At 40.0% G+C, this 13874-nt stretch overlaps 1 protein-coding gene across 12 annotated transcripts in view; it reads left to right on the forward strand.

The window, feature by feature from the left end:
• The window catches only part of CUL1 (cullin 1), a 104235-nt gene that overhangs the window by 2753 nt on the left and 87608 nt on the right, over positions 1-13874 (forward strand). The gene's annotated exons all lie outside the window — the stretch shown is intronic.

Consider the following 13874-nt stretch of genomic DNA (forward strand, 5'->3'; position numbering starts at 1 on the left):
AATGTGTGTACCACATCAGAAGACAGACACGCATGCCTGAGCTGATTCTGCATGGTTTCCTTAGATATTGCAGTTCATTAGACTCTTGCCACTTACTGAAAGTTATCTTCTGGCTGTAATTAACTACAGTACAGCCTTATTTCCCATACATTTCCGATTGTGAATTCCTCCAGCGCAGGGGATATTCCTTATTTGTTTTTGCGTCCCGAGAGTAACAGAACTTGGTTACGGTGGTGCCTCAGTTGCTTTTTTTTTTTTTTTTTTTGAATGAATTAGTTTTCTGGAATAATTCTAACTTACACTTAACGTTTGAAAACATGCCCTGATTTTTGGCTACAGAAAACACAGTCCTTGCACTTAAGGGGGTTAAGAATGCAAGCTTTATTGTACGCTTCTCGAGTAAAATTGATCGTCTCTCTCATCCCTCCTTTTCTACCCCCCCAATCCACTTCCCTTCCCCCCGCAACACCCCAGTACCTAGTACAGGGCCCTAACAGAAATCTGCCCGGGTTTTCTATACCTATGGAAGTCCAGGAAAGTGCCAAGAAAACACGTTGTGAAACTTTAACGTTTTTTCTCCTTAAAACTAGTTTTAAGGTGTGGATTTTTTAAATTTTTGTGTTTGGTGCTTCTTTGGAAACTCGATCAGGTTTTTCCCCCCAGGCTGAGTATCCAGCCTTGCCTTTGAAATGAAGCAGTTTGGTAATTAAGGCTCCTCCTTGTAGATGAGGCAAGCCCCATGGTTGTGCTGGAGTGGGATAGGAAGTTGCTGTGGGAGGAACCATCTCTGGGTCTCTGAGGGCCTTTCATCAGAATGTCATTCCCTGTATACCCAGAGGCGTTGTGTCTGTCTTTCAGCATGGAAAATTAACATGAATGTACTTTAAATTGAGGAGTTGTTGCTTGCCATTCTTCAAATTAAAAATATTAGGGCCTTAAAAACTTAAGAACTTGGTTTTTTGTTTGTTTTGCTGTTTCAGCCCTCCGTAGGTCCTAAAGCCATGACCTTGAGTCATTCTGGAATAAAATGTCTTTGGGGGACTGAGCTTCATTTTGAACTTGTCTTTTAGGTATGTCTGGGAAAAGAATGTTAACCATTTTAAGGGCCAGTTCTAAGTTTGCCTTGCTTTTTAAAAACATTTGGTAGTTTATCAGCGTGTTTGTTTTGCTTCCAAACGAAGAAATGAGCATTAAATGAAAAATAGATCCAAAAAGCCTTATGTTTACTACTGAGGACATAATTTCCTGTTTGTAGGAAGTTTCCTGTTTATAATATGAACATTTAGTAAACACACTATAAACAGAATTATTATAACATTTAATGACTTAAGTTTTTTATTCACTTATGGAAGTGTTTCACTTCTAAAAATTCTGTGAGGGAGAGAGATTTAAGTCATTTATTTTTGCTTAGGTGTAGAACATGTTGCTTGGGAGAGAAGACATGGAGTCTAGTTCAAGCTTACCTTTGCAGGGCCTATATTTCCTCATTTGTAAAATGAGATGGTTTTTAATTGACACTGCTGATTTCCTCAGGCTCCAAAAGTTTGTGGATTCCGTGGGAATGCTACAACTTTTAACATTAACAGGATTTTGGAAAAACGGTCTTAAAGAACATCAAGTATTGTATTCGTGTTTGAAAAGTAGGGTTGTGAAGCCTCAGTTTGATAGTTAAATTTTTTCCCTTGGGAAACTTGGACCAAGTAAGCACTGTTCTGCTTTTCCTAGTGTTCCTCCATGCTTCAGCGCCATTGCAGTTCCATTCTGAATCTGACTCTGCCTTTTCTGTCACCTGACGGCACACACATCACCATCTCTGGAAAGCTGGCCCTGATGTCCTGGTCTGGGTTAGGAGCCTTCCCTGGGTTCCCATGTCGTCCTGCCTATGTCGCGATCACAGTATTTAACCTTTTGATTATACTTGGTGGTTTCTCTCACCAAACTGACCTCTTTTGGGACAGGGACACTGTGATGTGCATCTGTCCCCAGCGCCTAGCGTACTGCATGCATCAGCATTCACGTACATCCTTCCAGTGCCCTCTGAAGCATGGGTACTGTGGTTTAACCCGCTTTACAGAATATAGGTGAAGGAGCTGAGACTTTGAGTGGTGAAGGTCAGGGCTAGGAAGGTCGTCAAGCCCTAGTTAAACGGAACAGGGTAGCTCCGGAGCTCAGGCTTTTAACCAAATGTTCCCAGAGTGTTTGACTAGTTTATATGAAGGTGGAAGAAGACTAGAAGAGATTAAAATGAAAATGCTTTAAGGACTGATATCTGATCATTATGGCAGAATTCATTATGCAGAACTGTGATCCACTACCAAGAATGAGCTTATTCTTCCTGGTCTTTTAGTAACATTGTGGGAGAGTGATTGGGCACTGATAGCATAGACACGAACAGTTCTGGAACTTTGGAGCTACTGTTAAATTGGGTGTGATGTTATGACTCATTGGCCTTGCAAAAATTTGTAAAACCATTCAAGACTGTTTAAATCTAACAAGCGGCAATTTTTTTAAAAGTCTGTGTCAGAAAATACTTTGGAAAATAGATTGTATGAAATGGGTGCAGCCATTTAAAATATGTATAAAATGTGTATGTATTAGTGAAGTATCACACCGCTGGAGTGCAGTGGCGTGATCTCATCTCACTGCAACCTGCGCCTCCCAAATTCAAGCGATTCCTCTGCCTCAGCGTCCCGAGTAGCTGGGATTACAGGTGCCTGCCACTATGCCCAGCTAATCTTTTGTATTTTTAGTAGAGACTGGGTTTCACCATGTTGGCCAGGCTGATCTCGAACTCCTGACCTCATGATTCACCCGCCTCAGCCTCCCAAAGTGCTAGGATTACAGGCATGAGCCACCGTGTCCGGCCGTGAGGATATTTAAAGTAGTAAACATGGCTGTCATTTTAGGTGGGTAAACTTGGGTGCTTTTAAAATACTTTTTGAAGAAAAAATTTAAGAACCAAAAAATTAACAGCATGGCGATCTCAAGATGGAGAAGACCTAGATATAACACCAAGCGTAGGAACTGTAAAGGAAAAGATTTGAGTACTTTAGAATAATAAAACTTCTCTGTGTTAAAATTCCATAAACAGAATTAAAACGTGACTGGCAAACAGAAAAATATTGTAACTTACAAGCAAATTTACTTTCCTTACTGTAAAAAGAGGGCATGTGAACACCACCAACAAAAGAGGCCTCGCCCCCACCCCCGTGGAAAAAAATGGGCAAACTGGTAATTTATAAAAAGAGGAGTAGGAAACATGAAAAAACTTTCAGCTTCACTATCTGTACTCCCAGAAATGCAAATCAGTGAGATACTGTTGGGTTTTTTGTAACTGGCACAGATTAAAAAATAAACTACTTATGGTGAGTGTGTGGAGACAGGAGCTCACTCATACCTTGCTGGAAAGAGGGTAATTTAATATGATTTTTGGAGAGCAAAATATGTAACAAAAGCTTGTAAAATATGTGTGTGCTTTGAAATAGCTATTCCATTTCTAAGAATTTAGTCTAAGAAAATACAAAAGAATGATTAACAGATTAATATTCTGTCCAGGGTATGCTGTTATTTAACTAATACCCTCTTAAGCTTTTGTTTTCATTTTTTTGCTGCTGTTAAGGATGATTATTTCAGCATTTAGATCAATTTTTACTTTCCATAATACTGAATTTAACGAACATTTAGTCAGTATTAGTGATAAAATGTAACACAAAACAACATATGTAAGTAATATCTAAACTTTATTTTGGTGTGTGAATATATGCATTTTTTAAAAAGATGAAAACCAAAATGTTAACATTGATGATCTCTGAGCAGTGAAATTATTTTTAGTTTCTCTTAGCAGTAGGTTATTTTGAGGTTTTTTTTTTAATTTTTAAATTTTTTTCCTCCAACTTTCTATAGTGCACGTGTGTTTATAATACAGTGGATTAATTTATAAAATCAAATCCCAAAACAGGAGAAGCAGGGGAGCTACTTGCAAGGAAGACTTTTCTGCTTAGTTTGATGCTGAAATCACTTCGTGTTTGCCGTACTGGCAGCCCCTTTCCAGGTGTGTTGATGTGCAGGGTTAAATATCTGACTTTCGTTGGGCTGTATTTCCAGCGGTCAGGTTCTCCTTTGCTGGACTAATCTTCTCATTTATTTCCCTGTATGTTAATCCTTCAGATACTTTAGTCCCCTCATTTAATGCCCTCCACGAAACTGTCCTAATCTCATGAAACTGATTTATGTTTTGATGGTTTATTATAACACTAGATTAGGTACTAATGAATTGTCTTCAGTGTGGAAGTTTCTTTGTTTTAGTAATAGTTTGAACTTTCTTTTTTTGCTTAGTTCACAACTCCTAGTGATAGTAGATGCGTTTTAAATTAATGTTTAAACTTAATGTCATTATGCTTAAGAATAAGAATTTGCTAAAAATTAGAAAAAATATTTTGGTCTAGTTTGTGCAGTAGCTTGGAAAATTCAAAGGCTACTGTCAATTTTTTAAGAAATGTATGCTAAATAATACAAATTAGGAATACTGTTGTGATTATGAGAAAATAGTTGTACAGAAATGTGTCACCTAACACTGCGAGGGGGTGCCTTTGCTATGTCGAAATTAATTAAATGCTAACTAAAATAGTGACATGTGCATGATAGGCATCCGAAAGTCAGAATGGGGGAAAAAGGCAGACAGCTCAGACCGCCTTTTCTCAAGGCAGGAAGGAGACTTTGGTGAGACTGGAAGGAAAGGTTTGGAATCCTAGATGATGTCGATAAACCAGACTCTTTGATCCCAAGGGGAATTCAGGGAATAGACGTGGAGACTAGGCCATTTCCCCCTCCCCAAACTTCAAGCTTTAGGAACTTGGAGACTTTGGTGTGGGGGGATGGTGGAGAAGGAAAATCCCAGACTGATTCTTCTGACTTCTCTCATCTTAAATATTTAAAATATTAAAAGGTTTACTTGCCATTTTATCTTACATACAATAATAACCCTTAGTCTAGGTTGAGCATCCCTATTTTGAAAATCCTAAATCATCCAAAATCTAAAACTTCCTTAGTTACCAACATGACGTGACAGGTAGATCATTTCACCCCTGACCTCATGTGATGGGCCACGGTCAACATGCAGGTGCACAACAGTTTATTCAGCGTCCCCGAGGGGAAAATAAAATTACCTTCAGGCTGTGTGTATAAGGTGTATGCGAAACATCTGAATTCCTCAATTAGATTTGGATCCCATCCCCAAGCTACCTCAAATATTCCAAAATATGAAACAGTCTGAAATTCAAAAGACTTCTGGACCCAAGCATTTCAGATAAGGGATACGCAACTTGTGTTCAGTGCTTGGTGTGAGCCAAAGACTGTGCCGAGCTTGCTTTGTGACTGCTTGCCCTCAGCTTTCTGCTGCTTGCAGATACCTCACATGGGACAGAAGGCTGTCTAATGCAGTCCTGGTTGAGGGTGGACTTTGACACACAGCATAGGAATATATTACATCAATCATCAAGTAGAGACTACTGAAATGAGAGTGTCTCCTATTTGATGAATTGATGAAAAGCTACTTGGGCACTGCGTAGAGTAGGTCCTACCAACAAGGGACTCAGAACACACAAAGGGAAGCAGGGTTAGGAATGCTGAAGACACATACTGGAATTGGCTCTTCAGTAGTGCTTTTGTTACATGTTCTGTGTATAGGGGACTTTGCCCTACACAGGGTTTGTGTGTTGCAGGGGCGGGGTGGGTGTTTAATGTCTGCAGTTTAGCTGGGGCATTACAGGTGAAACGTATGTGTTCTCTCTTTTGACACTATGAAGGTTTTGTTTGTTTGGGTCACTGTTATTTTTATAATGGAGCTCTGCGTTACCACTCTACTTGTTAATGCATTTTCAGGATTTTTTTATTATTTAGACCAATATTTGGCTATCCGTGTTCTGTGATATGTAAGGTATGGGAATGGGAGAGAAGCTTTGTGAATAAACTTAGGAAATGCCAAGTGGCATATTGAAGGGCCTTTAAAATCTTAATGTGCATTGCTGCTGTTACAGAGAGGTATATCCAATAGGGTATGTGTATAGGTATACATACATACATTCATATATATTAAAAGGTACACTCCTAATTTAATAAGAAATTTCCTTTGAAGGAAGAAAGCTCCCCTACCATATTACATGTTTTGTAGAACACATACTGATGTTAAAATCATGGACTGTGGAAAATTAGGTCCTTACAGTAGAGATTTGATATGGAGTGAATTGATGTGTTCATTTTTTTCTCTTGAAACGAGCACCTGGAAATATTCGTGGTTCTTTGTAGCACAGTGTGGGAAGTGCCATAGAGGCCAGGATCCTAATGAGTATAGTTGTAAGTTTAGTGTCTAGGAATAATTTTTGCTTCACACTAGTCCTTGTTTAAATCCTAAATACTACGAGAGGAATTATATTAAAATTTTAAGGCATATGGGAGACAACAAAATCAAAGCCTGTGTTATTTACATGTTATTGGTGGTGTCATATGTTGAGAACACTTTTAATTTTTTTAATAGTAATTTTTTTTTTTAAGTTCCAGGGTACACGTGCAGGCATGCAGGTTTGTTACGTAGGAAAACCTGTGCCATGGTGGTTTGCTGCACCGATCAGCCCATCACCTAGGTATTAAGCCCAGCATGCATTAGCTCTTTTCCCTGATACTGGTCCCCACACCTTCCCCGATAGGCCCCAGTGAGTGTTGTTCCCTTCCATGTGTCCATGGAGAACACTTTAAACCTGTAAAGTAATGGTTTAACTACAAAGTTGTTTCACATTTTTTCTTTAAAAATCTAAAAACTTCCTGAGTTTTAAAAGCATCTCAATACTTCTCTTGAAGGCGCTCTTAGATTTGTACTTGATTCATTAGATTGGTTCTCTTGCATTTCCAATTCACGGTTTCCAGAGGGTGAACGCTGTTCTCAGGATGTTTTGCGTTAGATGAGTTTGGGAAACATCACCAGGTTTCTTCTCCAGAGTGGCCCCTTCTGAGGAGAGGCCACATCGCCCATTTCCCAGACTTGTGGACCAGGTTACCATTCTTTTTTCTTGGGTGACCTCTTGAGGTTAGGGTTCTGTGCAGAATACTTGTTCTAGTTCATCTTATCTTTTCTAACTCTTCATGAGCATTCAGGAGACAGCTTTAACTTGATCCTCTCTTCTAGTCTTTGTTGCTTTGGGGTTTCTCAGTTTCATTCAGGCCAAGCAGTTCTCAGCAACTTCAGCTGAGAGTCTTCCAGTCCAGCTAATAGCCTTCAGGGCTTTTTCATTTGACTAACCTGCCCTTTCTTCCAACTTGACTTGCCCCAAACTGATCTCTTTTGCTCCCTAGGCCATGTCTGACATCTCTGTTTCTGGCGTTATGTCACAGACACAGATTTCAGACTTGACTTCTTTTGTTTGTCCATATTCAGCGATCTACCAAATCTGTCTAGTTCCTCCCCCATAACGCTCCGTGTTTACACCTTCCTCTTTGGGCCTGCCGTCACCAGCTTCATTCTGCCCTCACGCCTGGTGATGCAGTGCGCTGCTGATGCTGCTTTGTTCAGGACTTGCCTGGCTTCCTTGACTACAGAGGCTCTCCAGGGCAGGTATCAGGCTGCCAGCACTTGATGGAGTGGGCTCTGCTCTTCATCTTTGTCACCCCTTCGCCACAACCATCCTATCTCATCTTCATAAGCTTAAAAAAAATCCTTAAAGTCTAGCTATGTGTATCATGCTAACATGCTTTTTTAAAAAAACTGGCTCTGCTGCACTTCTCACTTGAAAGTAGCTGGATATTGGTTTGGGTATTTGTCTCTATCTCAGCTCGTCAAACTGGGAATGTGATTTCTAGTAACAACGTTTAGCAGAATTTCAACAAAGCAACCAATTTGTGGAAGTTCTGTTAACTTTGAGGTTTTGCCGTAATAAATTATAAATGTTGGAATTTTTCTATTGATAAGGCTAATGTATGGAAAACTGATTAAATAATTCACTGATTATAACCAGCAAACCATATATTACACTGAAGTTTTATTTCAAAAATATGGATATTGTGGAAGATGAGTATCCACGTCGCTTTTTATGGTAAACATATAGGTGAGCGTGTATGTGTGTAACTAGGGTAGTGATTCCCTTAATAGTTATAGGAAAAGTGATTCTAAAAAGCATTCTGATGCCTTTCTTGGCGGCAGTGAATGAAACTACAGGTTCACATTAAAAAGAGTACCTTCCCCACCAAAAATGCAGAGGAGGATTTGTTTTACTGACAGTTGAGTACAGGCTAAAGTGTGTATACGCACATACACACTCTGTGCTGTGTGTGTGTGATGTGGCAAAAAGAAAAATAGTCCTAAAATGGGCATCTCTTTATTCCATTGTATTTATATTTTTCAGAAGTTTATTTATTTGCAGTTTTGATACGTACATTTTATTTTAGAAAATTGAAGTTTGTGAGGTTCAAGTCCTCTAAAGTAAGTTTATTATATATGAGTTCTTGACGATAACAAAACTGTGGGGAAAATCTGGATTTTGTGTTGTTAGTGTTCTTTACCTTTTTAAAAATATTAACTATATTTCCAACTGGGAACATGAATTTATGGTTTTCAAAATAAGCTACTTGAAGTATAAGCTTAAAAAGCTTGCGTGAGAAAATACACAAGTTAATGTAAATTGTATGGAATAAAAGATATGGACAGACTGTTGTTGAGACTTTCCACACGAAACTTACGCTGGGCAGTGAAGACTATGGTACTGTCCCAGCCACAACTAGGGTGGTGACAGAAATGAGTAGCAATCTTAACATGCAGGATTTTCTTTATGCCTATTTAAGGTATGGGTTTTGCCAGGCGTGGTGGCTCAGGCTTATAATCTCAGCACTAGGAGGCCAAGACGGCTGGATCACTTGAGTTCATGAGTTCGAGACCAGCCTGGGCAACATAGCGAAACTCCATCTGTACAAAAAATGAAAAGATTAGCTGGGTGTAGTGGCCCACACCTGTGGTCCCAGCTACTTGGGAGGCTGAGATGGGAGGATTGCTTGAACCCTAAGGGAGATGTTGCAGTGAGCCAAGATGGCGCCATTTCACTCCAGCCTGGGTGACAGAGTGAAAAATAAATAAGAAAAATATGGGTTTAAATTAATTTTAGCTCTTGTCTCCCAGGCTGGAGCGCAATGGTGTGATCTCAGCTCACTGCAACCCCCACCTCCCAGTTGGTTTTCAAGCAATTCTCCTGCCTCAGCTTCCCGAGTAGCTGGGATTAAAGGCGCTCACCACCACGCGCGGCTAATTTTTTTTGTATTTTTAGTAGAGACGGGTTTCACCATGTTGGTCAGGTTGGTCTCGAACTCCTGACCTCAGGTGATCTGCCCACCTCGGCCTCCCAAAGTGCTGGGATTACAGGCATGAGCCATTGCCCCCTGCCCACATTTTTTCCTTTATTATAGGTATGGCCAGATTGTTTTGAGACAGAGTGGGAAGCAAAATTTAAAAAGTCTCCTCCCCAAAAGAACCCTGCCTCTTATTGAAGGTTATCATCGAGTGGCAGATTTCTATGAGCTCAGAAGACATACTCAAATGATTGAGAAACTGTTTTTCCAAATTATTTATTCTTGACTGATTTAAATGTACCCTCCTGTGCATATATGTTTCTCCTCATACTCTCTCCCCAGTGTCTATAGTTTCGGAAAATACTAAAAAGTTCTTAGTACTTGATGTTGTAATAGCTAGTAAGGAAATTTTCGACAAGATGCTTTTTAGCAAATGCAGCATTGAACATATGTGCAGACAGTGTGGGTGCAAATCTGACAGGTGGAACCACAGGTGTGGTGGGTGACATCAGTCACTGTGAGCCTTGAGTGGTTCAGGGACCACTGGGGACGTGTGTCGGGAGCATCTTACCTGAAAGAGGTGTCGCTTAACTGTGCCCAGTTCCTTCAGGAGAGTGGATAAAGTAGTAAATTGTCTTTAAAACAAAAAACATAAAAGCCCTAAATCAAATAAAGAGCATGGTAGCGCTGTTTCTCCTTTCGAACCAGTTTGTAGTAAAATGGGAAGTATATTTGAAAGTTTGCTCAGCTAGGGAAAGTTGCTGATCAGAATTTTCGTCTCAGGGTTAAATTATTTTAGTCAAAAGAAAACGAAAAGGGGTGTGTTCTTGATGAACAGATTCGTGTGCACTTAGTGATACACTAGCTTCCAAAATCTGCTTATTGAGCAGATACTTATTCAAGGCCCCACACTCACCTGCAGGGCAGACGGTTCACCACACATGAGGGAAATTCGGAAATTAGTTGAAGAGGATTGTGGGAACTGTGAGTTGAGACTGTTCATCTCAATGGGAGTTAATAGCGTTTGTGGTTGACTAAGGTCATCCTTTACGGAAGTGGACCTCGTGTGCACGCCTCACTGGGAGGGGGAAAGACCCGCCAGGAGGTGCACATCTGGCCTTCCACGCTCAGTGGCCTGAGGATGTTTCCGTGGAGCACCACTGTCCACAGGCCCTCTAAAAGGAGGGCAGACTGGCTTGCTGTTTGTGTCTTTGTATTTGTGTTAGGCTGGGTTCTGAAAATACACTGGTGCCAAGACAGAAAAGAAACTTTTTGGATGCTGATGTGCAGTGAAAGCTCTTCAGTAGCAGCTTCTCCAAAGTCAGTGGATTTTATACAAGAGCATCGCATTCATTCACTAGCAAGAGAGCTAGGAAGCCCTGTGAAGCTGGTGTTTTAAAATATTCTGTTAAACGTGTATTTCATGGTAGAATGAAAGATTCATGTGAATTTTAAGATAGAGTGATATTTCAAGGAAAATTTAACTCTGTCGCAGCTTAGGCTGGATCGCCAGGTCTGTCCCCCGATCCAAAGGACTCCTCCACTCTCTGCTAAAAGTTACATTTTGGTGGGAATTTTGGAGAAGTGCCACCTCTGGTGTCATCAGTTATCAAAGGTATGGTGGAGTTTTCAAGCAACATTAATTTACTTCATTTTGACAAAAATAAGCACGGGTGGTTTAACATTTAAATACTATCTTAGGAATTTCATAGATATTAGAAACCCTTTATAGTAGTATTAACATGAATAGTAGCAAATGCTTACCGTGTGTCAGGGACTCTGCTAAGCATTTTATTTTCATAACTCACTTATTCCTCACAGCTACCTTATACAACAGGTACTACAGTATTATTTCTAGTACAGATGATGAAATATGGGCACAGAAGTTAAGGAATCTGACCAGGCTCACACTGCCAGTGACTTGTGGAGCCAGAGCTGTGAAGTTCCACAGACATCCCACGCATTTCTATATTAGCTGTTTGAAATTTGTCACTGTGTACTGTCGATCAGCGCCTCTTGAATCGTTTCTTTAGTAAAATTTTTTTTGTGGGATAACCCAGCACCCAAACAGACATAACTGGGAAAAAAAGTGCACTGAGTAATACTTACCTTGTTGCATTCTATGAGCTCTTTTTTTTTCTATTTGATTTTTTAAAAAAGTTCCAGTTCCCTTTAACTAAGTTGGTTTCATGATCTACACAATAATGAATTGCAGCCCTCAGTTTGAAAAGCATGTGTGGTGTAGATGATCGTGATCAAATGCAATACTGTTTTTTCTTGTCTTAAAGTGAATGAAAATACTTGGAAACAAAATACACGCAAGTACCAATCTAGACCGTTGAGTGAGCATGATTTAATCAAGGTAATTGAATAAAACCATTGTGCTGAAACTAAGAACTGAAATTCAGTCCTCAGCAGTTAAAACTAGTTTATTTGGACAAACTGGGCAGTCTTTAGAACACCTGTTAAATATAATGTGATTGTGATTTTCTGTAAGTTTTCAGGTTTTCTGGAGCAATTTATACCAGTGTGGCTTGTGGCATCTTACCTGGAAGTCATGTAGTAAAATAGGAAGAATATAGGTGTTGACTTAATTAAGATTCGTTTCTGAATTGAGCAATATTTAAGGCATTTAGTGCTTGAGTGTGGATTTTTTAGGATTTAAAAGGACCCTCCTCTATTGCTTATTCAGGTATCTAAGAGAAAAAAAATTGTTTTCTAATTCCTAAGATGTTCATAGAAGAAAATTCTGTACTTCTACTTAATGATATCTGAGAATTCTCATAATTATAAAATGTGTGTATTTGAAGGAATGAATTAGCGTGTGTGTGTATTTTATTTTATATATATATCTTTGAGATGGAGTCTCATTCTGTCACCTAGGCTGGAGTACAGTGGCGTGATCTCGGCTCACTGCAACCTCCACCTCCTGGTTCAAGCGATTCTCCTGTCTCAGCCTCCCAAGTAGCTGTGACTACAGGTGTGTGCCACCACACCAGGCAAATTTTTGTATTTTTAGTAGAGATGGGGTTTCACCATGTTGGCCAGGCTGGTCTTGAACTCCTGACCTCAGATGATCCACCCACCTCAACCTCCCAAAGTTGTGGGATTACAGGCGTGAGCCACCGCGCCTGGCTGCATGTGTGTATATTTATATAATTAGAAGGACAAAGATTGATCACAACGAGAAGGCTGCTATATCTATTTAGTAAAACGTTGAGGCTCTACTAATTTATTCTTTATAGCAGTTTTGAGAAGTCGGTATTTTGGTGTTTAATTCCCACTCCCAGCTTTATTAAGGTATAATTGACAAATAAAACATAAAGCATACAACCTGATGTTTTGATATATGTACGCTGCACATCGTGAAATGATTATGTCAAGTTAATTGTATCCATCACCTCACATACTTAACATTTTTTTGTGGTAAGAACTTTTAAGATGTACTATAAGCAGTTTTTTCTCTCTTTTGCTTTTAAGCAATTTTCAATTTTCAAAATACAGTACATTATTATTAACTGGAGCCACCATGCTGGGTGCTGGACCTCCTGAGCTTATTCCTCCTATCCAACTGAAACTTTGCACCTTTGACCAGTGTCTCCCCATCCCCCTCATTGGTGCTTAGTTTTTTAAAGACAACTTAAAAATGAATGAAGAGAATTAGAATTGGCCTTATAGAAGGAGCCAATGTTCCTTCTAAGAGAATCTGAATAGCAGTGCTGGCTGGTTTGGAGTCTGTCTGTCTTCTCTGTAGTGATTGGTGTGGTATTTTCTCATTGCCATCTGGTGGTGATCTGATTGGAGGTCATCTTGTTGAGGTTGCCGGGGTACTCATTTTAGAGGGCAGTGGAAAGCGTGAACACACCTGGGCGGAACATGGTCATCTTTATACCAGACTTTGAATCCAAGGTTGCATGCAGCCAGCTGAGAGACGTGCACAGAAGTTCTATTGTGAGACTTCTGCTGTAAGTAAGTATCATCAGTTGTACTTGGCTTTTTGTTTTTTGTGTGTGAGACAGGGTCTTGCCATGTCCCTCAGGATGGAATGTGGTCACATGATCACAGTCCACAGCAGCCTGGAACTCCTGGGCCCAAGCCCTCCTCCTCCCTCAGCCTCCCGAGTTGTACCTTATTTTTGAATAAGGTACGTGGGTTTGGAAGACATGATGTTTGCACGTCTGTTCATTTGCAAGTTTGTTGTAATTATGCTTGTATACTGGCTTTAGAATTTAAAAGGAAAATTCATGTCTCACTCCTGCCCGTCATTGTATCATGGTGAATGGTAATAAGTCATCACGTTCTCCAAGTCAGTCCTGAGGATCCTCTTGTGACAGTGATGTTGGGAGAGGCAGGTATCTGGTGATTTCTGCTAGTGACAGAGTCCACCAGCCTCTTCCCACCGTCGTTTTGAGCAAGTCATTTCCGTTTCTGCTTGGCTGCAGCCAGGTTTCATTGCTTTCTACTCGTTCAGAGCTATGTTCTTGAAGGCTGTGTCTCCTGGCAGTTACCACAGTCAATGACTTTTTCGTAATAGACCTTTTCCTTGATTT

Source organism: Macaca fascicularis, chromosome 3, assembly GCF_037993035.2.
Source record: "Macaca fascicularis isolate 582-1 chromosome 3, T2T-MFA8v1.1".
Lineage (NCBI taxonomy): Eukaryota > Metazoa > Chordata > Mammalia > Primates > Cercopithecidae > Macaca > Macaca fascicularis.